An 8,596-nucleotide genomic window follows, 5' to 3' on the forward strand; every position below is an offset into this window, starting at 1 on the left:
TGAACTGACATTCTTGAATGTCTTCTTGGGATCTATTGTCATTGAATTCAAAGCTGACTGAGGAAAGAACGAGCTCGGTTTGGGGCCTTGAGCTATGAAATCGAGAACTTACGAGTCAGGAGCTAACACTTACTATCTCATAGGGTGTCAGGTGTTCCCACAGAATGTCCTTTTATTACTGTGGAAAGAAATAGGCTCCTTTTCAAAAATCTTTAGGATATGTTTTAGACAGAGGACAAAAGCAAAATAGTAGAGGTTTGAAGCAGTTACCTAGAAGAAAATTTATCCCCGAAGTAGAAGTGAGAAGCTTGTTATTTCCAGATATCAAGAAACTAAAAGAACTCAAATATCCTTCACATTTAAGACACCAATATAATAAAAATAGTAGTGTCTAAGACATCTACTAATTACTTTCCAAGTCATCTACTAGTGATAAGATTTGAGGTTTGGAAGGGACCTTGGACATCATGTGGATTATACCGAATTCAGTTAGTGTACAAACGAGAAAAACGAGGCTCAAATAATTCGCATAGACACATACAAAATTGGTGGCCAAACCCAAACTAAAAGCCAGGTCACCCAATTTCTGGTCATCACGTGATCCTCAAGGAACTTGTAAAGGCCAGGTAGGCAGGGAATGTAAGCCTCCCCACTATGAGGATATTAGCAAGCTGAGTAATTAACCATCAGCTGAATGACCTGCAGCTCACCTGCCCACATGGGCAGGGATACGAAGGGTTAAGTGATCATAGGGTGTTAGAGGAATTTGCCTCATCAGACCTGTGGAAAAAAAAAAAATCTAATCTCACAGACCTCCGCACTCCCAGTTTAAGCACTCTGTTAGCTGATGTCTCTGATGGTTAATTTTAAGTGTCGATTTGACTTTGGGGCATCAAATATGCCAGGGGGTGCCCAAGTATTTGGTCAAACATTATTCCGGGTGTGTCTGTGAGTGTGCTTCTGACGAGATTAACATTTGATTCAGTAAGCTGAGTAGAGCAGGTTGCCCTCTCTGCTGTGGGTGGGTCTCATCCAATCAGGTGGCAGCCTGAATAGACAAAAAGGTCGACCCTCCTCTGAGTTACAGGGAATTCCTCCTGCCTGGCTGCCTTTGAACCAGGACATCGGCTTTTTCCTGCCTTCAGACTCAAAGTGAAATATGGGCTCTTCCTTCAGTCTCAGCCTACAACTTCATCATTGGCTCTCCTGGGTCGCCAGCTTGGCAACGGCAGATTTTAGGACTTATTCCTATAATCCCATGAGCGAATCCCTTATGATAAATCTCTTTCTCTATGGAAATGCATCCCATTGGTTCTGTCTCTCTGGAGAAACAACCATGTCCCTGTAATCTTTTTTTTTTAATATTTATTTATTTATTTGGCTGTGCCGGTCTTTAGTTGCGGCATGCAGGATCTTCAGTTACAGCATGCAGGATCTTTAGTTGTGACATGTGAGATCTAGTTCCCTGACCAGGGATCGAACCTGGGCCCCCTGCATTGCGAGTGTGGAGTCTTAGCCAGTAGACCACCAGGGGAGAACCCTGGCATCTTTAAATTTCACATCTTTTATAATTGCTGCTTTTTTTTAACATTTTTATTGGAGTATAATTGCTTTACAATGGTGTGTTAGTTTCTGCTTTATAATTGCTTTTTTAAAATTTCCAACTCAGGGGAAACTTTAACTCAGGCAAACATTGTAGACACCCAAAGCCCAAAAGTGGTTTCAGAAATAGAAAACTTGCATGCCAGAGTTATTGGATGATGGTTCTAAAATTGATGCCACATAAATATCACACGTAAAAATCTTCTCACTGTGTCACAATAAGAAGGCTGTCATTTCCAGGCTCAGTTTACTGTGAAGCTGACCATCGCAATCATCTTCTTTTCCCAACAGAGGTGGTTTTGAAATATCACAGTGAGTGATCACACCACTTGCAGGATGCCTGGCACTGCTTCGGTCATTCACATTTCGTTTGGACTTTCTCTCTTCTGATGAACCAAATGTCTTTCTCCCTCACCAAGCTGTGAAGGGGGGTGTTTCTAGGCACAGTGTGTTAAAATACAATTGGGGAGAGGTGGTGGCCCCCAAGTTCTCTTACTTTTGAGTGGTGGCAGCATTGCTTTGCTGCGTGATGAAGCAATTAGGCCAGCCAATAAGAGCTCTAATTCTTGCGATCCAGGCTTGTAAAATCCCACCATTTAGAAGCGTTATTATTCTGCTTCTGTTACAAGTGATGGCATTGAGTGAGGCTGTATGCCTGTGAGGACTCTTCTCATCCACAGTGAGGGGAAACCAGGGGTGTCTAAGCATCCCATAGTGATAAGTGAGATTATCAGTGACAAAGCGGTGGGGTCTTTTAACCACAGGAGCAAACATGCCATTTGTCGAAAGCTGAACCATGATCTGCTAATTCCAAGAGATTTTGAATGCAATGTGCCAAAACATTAAGAGAATAATTCTGTCTCAGCAAACAGCTGGACCCAGGATAGACGTGGACATGTCTCATCATCAGTGTTTGCTTTCCAACTTTGTAGTGTGCAAGTCTGCCCCTGAGGCCAGCAACTCAAACACATCGTGGTGAGGTTTTGCATCACACCTTCAATTTAAGAAGTCTAGGGGCAGGCTCTTTCATCTTCTATGAGAACAATAGCATTGTCTCTGTTCCTTCTAGGGTCCAGAGGAAACTTGAACCCTCTGCTAGTTCCAACAAATATTTTCCTTCTTATCATGAGTGGTAAGGAAGGACCAGCTGTCCTCTGAGGGAGGCGGGAATGATGGAGATGATTTGCTCACCTGAAATAGGACACAGCTTTGGCCTCCTACAGCAGTGACCCAAGGAGAAGTACCGGTAGGCTTAGCTTGACTACATCCCCAGCCTCTCCTCCTAGGAAGTTTCAGTGCCAACCCCGCTCAGCAGTGAACAAGCCTCAAGTGAAAGGAATGCCTGCGGTTTTTCAACCTTTAGGCAGTTTGGTCCAAAACTGCCACATTTACTCAGCTGCATCCCATTGCATATATTGACAGTTCCACACCTCCACTCATTCATCAATTGCCCCTCTCAGGCCCATCCCTCTGCTCCAAGCGTGATGTTCAATATGGCTATCATCCCAGCCCTTAGACTTCTGATGTCCTATCTCCCCCATCCATGAACCACAACAGGTAATGACCTCACTGTTTAGGATCGACTCTCCCACCCGTGTACTATGCTTATAGGTAGCTCCTTTTAGAAGTGAATCACCCCTCGGACAGTAGATGTGAGTGGTCACACAGTGGAAGGCAGTGTACTCTTGGAAGGAGGAAAGTGAGCTTCCCATCCAAGCATAAATCCACACGAGGTTTCCCCACCCATTTAAGCAGTCAGACCAACCTGAAAATATACAGAGTCAGCAAAGCTCATCTCTATGGGCCCAGCCTCCCCCTTCTGTGCCCCCCTTCCTCCCCCAAAGCCCTGCCTCTCCCTGTCCCTCTTGCAAGAACCAAACTCTCATCGCCTTTCCGCCAATCCTTCAACTTTCTATCCACTTTTGCTTTCAAGAAAGGATGTACTATCAATTCTTCACACCCCAATGTGACACCAAGTTGTGTTGTCTCTATCACCAAACAGTTTTCATTGCCCAGTAAGTGCATAGCCCCACCTAATGAGGAAAGCAGGGGGGAGAACAGAGCCCACCAGGCTGAGTCCAGAAACCTGCACACAGGTTCAGCCATGCGTACCAGCTCTGTAACTTTCCCTCAAGGATGTCAGTTTCCTCTAAAACATTAGCACTGGATTGGGTAGTACCTAAGAGATCTGCCATTTCTGTGTGCCCGCGGACTTAAATTTGCATAGTATTTTATACTTTTCAACATACTTTCATTCACTCATTCAACATATATTATCTCATCTTTAGCTTTAAAATAGCCTGTGGGGTAGGTCAGGAAGATACTCTTCCTATTGCCCATATCATAGAGGGGAACCCTAAGGCTCAGTGAGATTAAATTATTTCCACCAGGTCCTCTGTCTCTGAAGGGATTTAATATGTGGGTGGAATTCATGCAAGAAAGGAAAAAATGATTTTTAAAAAAGTAATAAGTGTTTTGTAAGTCAGTACTATGGGGATTCAGAAGAACCGTCCCGCCCTCCCAAACCCCAACCTGGGACAACTTTAGCTGGAAAAAAATACCTCCCCATGGAGGGGCAATGTGGGTCAGACCAGGATGAAAATGCAGGTTTTAGTGAATGATGGTGATCCCCAAAGCCATCTGTAGCAAGGAAAACAGCATGAGCAAAGGTCTCACAAGTGATTATCATCTTCCTAGATCTCTGCGTGGCACAGGACCTGGCTTTCAATTCTACTGGGAAACGCTGACTTCAGAAAGGTAAGAGGTAACTATTTTCTTTTCAGGAAAGAAAAATAATAACAATGACAATAATAATAATAAATAATCCAGTTCCAATTTGCATCTCAGTTTTCCTCAAATCTTTTTTTTTTTTTCATTGAAGCAGAGTTGATTGACAATGTTGTGTTAGTTTCTGGTGTACAGCAAAGGAATTCATTTATATATACGTATAGATTTTCTTTTTCAGATTCTTTTCCATTTTAGGTTATTAAAGGCATTGACTCTAGTTCCCTGTGCTATACAATAGGACCTTGTTGTTTAGGTAAAAGGTAACAATTAAATGCTATTGCTGGGCCACAAATAAGAGATGTGCCCACTGAGTTCTACAGTGTGTTGGTACTTATGATAGACAGAAATCATCAGGAGAAGAAAAAATTTTCACTTACCCCGATCAAGTCAAATACCTTGTCATGTATCCAGGGCTACTTTTGATCACCAAAGAAATGACTGGCCCAGTCTTCTCATGACTGTTGTCCAGGAATCAGCCAAACAAAATAATCCTACTTTCATAAAAATTACTAAGATAATTTTAATACAGGTTTTAGTACAGCTGAAATACCCTAGCAAGCAAGACATCTGTTTTCCTTTTCTAAAGTAATTCCTAATATAGTGTCCCACTTCTTCTCTAATCCTCTCCCTGACAAACTGGAGGAGGGGGTAAAAACATTCTCCTGACCTGCTCTGGAAGAAGTACACGGCATTTGTAGCTTTCCTTCACTTCTCATATTTTTTTAAGAAGTGTTATATGTAATAGCAATGCTTCAATTATTTTTGCAATCCAAGCTCTTATTTATTGTTCACCCAAATTTTCATATTTTAGTTTAACATATGTGTGAATCTTAGTTGCCTTAAGTTGAATGACTTAGAGAGGCAAGACTGTGTACATTTTAATTCCATTTTTATGGTATTCTCATGCCACTTCACATACACACAGGTACTTAATGGCAGTGAAGACAGGGAGAATGCTGGTGAAGATGATGTTGATGAAGATGATGATGAAGATGATGATGAGGATGATGGTGAGGATGGAAATGCTGACAAGGTTCATGGTGATGAACGATCAATTCTTCCTCTCCAACGTCTTCCACAAGCCATTTTTCTATGGCTTTCAAATGTCTTTCCTCCTCGGTGACACCAAGTTTCTCTAAAAGGCTTTAACTGGCCCTTCAGGATGATTTGGGATGAAAGAAAAGGAGAAGTTTTCCATAGCTCAGAAAAACTCTTGCATTATCACAAGGAAGTTTGGCAATCAAACATCAGGTGGGGTAAAGGAGAAATTGCAGAAGAAAGATAAATCGTAACAAGGCTCAGATGACCTCCTCTGAGTAGGACTGTTAAAATAGAACAGAGACATAAATGTAAGAAAGTTAGGTTTTGCCAGTAAGTGTTTGAAACTTGAGTGTATCTGCGGAGATGCTGAAGACACCTTCTGACAACAATGCTCTTGGCCTGAGAAGGCAGGGCTGGGCTACCTCTTCCCATCAGTCCGGCCAGAGCCGATTAGCCATGACAGGCAGCTCTGAATAATTGCTCTAATTGCTTCAGTGAGCCCTTTACCTCGTCCTAAGAAAGGAATCATGCCTCAGCCAGCTTCAGAGGCCAGACACCCCTAACCTGACATCTCTAACAAAGATGCGTTTATTTCCATGGAAGCATTATCTGATGTTGTTCATCAGAAGCAGAGATGCGAGAGTTCAACCGAGACCTCAAAGTTGGCCGTAGATAAGGGCCTCGTTAAATGGCTCGGGAGTTTGTATTTGCAGGTTGACTTGTTGTGATGACCAGTTAGTGGAGACTGATAATCCCAAGAAGGGCAAAAATATGTCACCCTGAATTGGGTTGTGGATTCCACTCTCCCAGAGAGCAGGAGATAATGAGGGCAGTGTGTCATCAAAACTTTTCTTGTCAACTGTAGAACACATTCTCTCTAAATAGGAAACTGTCAGATCCGCTTAAAGCCATGAGTGACAGGGACCTCTTTCCAGCCTATACCTTCTCATTGGAGATGCCAACTTACTTTAGAGGGCTAAGTGGTGAGAGGCTTCACTTGAGTCTTGGTCTCCTATACATTTGTTTGTTTTGCTACAAAATGAAACATAAATGATAAAACTTCTCAACCCTTGAGGAAATTTTCTGTGGCCTTCCCTAATACTTGAGCATTTTTGCCTCACTACTCAGATAATTTCTACAGAAGACAAAATAATTTATTCTGAGTCTAAGCAATGCATTACCCTAACTGTCCATCTAATGGCAAGGAATTTTCATGGAAGGAAGCATTGCGTAAAAATCTCTGTAATCTGTTAGAGACTACGGGAGCTCAAAGAGGTCAATCAAGGTAATCTTTTAGTGTAATGCGATCACCCGTCCATTCACCAATGTGCAGACTTCTCTTTATTATGAAACTTAGCATATCTTGTTCAAGATAATTATTTTTGTACCAGTGCCACCACCTGAATTTGAGGTCCAAGAGGGCTGGAACTAGTTTGTTCACTGTATAATCCTAGTGCCTATCCTAGTACCTGGCAATTAGTTAAATTAACAATTAACTAAATTTGTGCTTTTGAACTAATTTTCTTATTATATTGATACCATTCCTTTACTCTTTTTTCTTCTCTTTCTTTCTCCCTTCCTTTTTTCCATTCTTCATTCACTCTATTGCATTTACTATGAGGCTAATGTAAGATTTTCCTTGAGTATGTCAGAGAAAAAAAGTGAAAGAGAATGGATATTTATTGAGGGACTTACTATATATTTGGTGGGTGCTAATTTTTTTCCACACAGTATCTCATTCAGCACTCACAAAAAATACTGAGAGGCAGCTAATATTATCTCAATCGAGGAACTGGGGCTCAAAAAAGTAGGGACTTTCCCCTATGCCTATTCAAACTCCAAATTGCATAAGCTTTTCCCTGTAACAAACTGCGAGAAAAAACTAGGAAAGTTGTTCAACTGGAGTAAGGTAGAACATCTAAAAAAGTTTCAAAACTTCACCTTGATGCCAACCAACCTGAGAATTGAGTACAAGCCGATCACACACCCTGAAGTCCCCTCCCTCACACTGCCTTTAAAAACCTTCCCTGTATATATATAACTGAATCAATTTGCTGTTCACCTGAAACTAACACAATATTGTTAATCAACTATATTCCAATATAAAATAAAACGTTAAAAACAATCAAACAAACAAACCTTCCCTGAACCCTCCTACACTGTTGGTGGGAATGTAAATTGGTGCAGTCACTATGGAAAACTGTATGCAGTTTCCTCAGAAAACTAAAAACAGAATTACCATATGATCCAGCAATCCCAGTCCTGGACATATAACCAGACAAAACTATAATCAAAAAGATACATGCACCCCAATGTTCATTGCAGCAATATTTACAATAGCCAAGACATGGAACCAACCTAAATGTCCATCGACGGACAAATGGATAAAGAAGATGTGGTATACATATTCAATGGAATATTACTTGGCCATAAAAAAAAGAATGAAATAATGCCATTTGCTGCAACATGGATGGACCTAGAGATTATCATACTAAGTGAAGTAAGTCAGACAGAGAAAGACAAATACCACGATATCACTTATATGTGGAATCTAAAACAAGACACAAATGAACATATCTATGAAAGAGAAACAGACGGAAAGAAAACACTCCCCAGAAGGGTGTTAGCAAAGGGAAGTGAGGTCAGGGAGAACCTTAATTTGGATCTTGTTTTAGAGAACAGACTTGTGATTGCCAAGGCGGGGTGGAGGTGAGGAAGGGAAAGACTGGGAGTTTGGGTTAGCAGATGCAAAGTAGTAACAAAAAAAAACCCAAACCTTCCCTCAAAGCCATGAGGGAGTTTGGGTCTTTTGAGCATGAGCTGCCCATTCTCTTTGCATGGTGCTCTGCAGTAAACGCTGTACTCTCCTTTATCACAACCTGGTGTCAGTAGATTGGCTTTGCTGTGTGTCCAGCAAGCAGACCCAAATCCAGGTTGGGTAACACTTTCACGGGGCTGTGTGTTCACTGTGGCCGGCACGACAAGATTGCTTCCCAGTTGAACGTGGTCAGGCCTCAGATCCCACTGGAGCATTTGGTTGACAATCTGACAGTTATCTCAAGAAAAGGGCATTAAAAAACATAAACTGACATGAAGTAATTGCATTTTTTCTTCAGCACAGAAAGACTGCCTGGAAACCCCCTGCAGCTACAAGATACAAAAGTAA

The sequence above is a fragment of the Balaenoptera acutorostrata genome, chromosome 10 (genome assembly GCF_949987535.1).
Source record: "Balaenoptera acutorostrata chromosome 10, mBalAcu1.1, whole genome shotgun sequence".
In the NCBI taxonomy this organism is placed as follows: Eukaryota; Metazoa; Chordata; class Mammalia; order Artiodactyla; family Balaenopteridae; genus Balaenoptera; species Balaenoptera acutorostrata.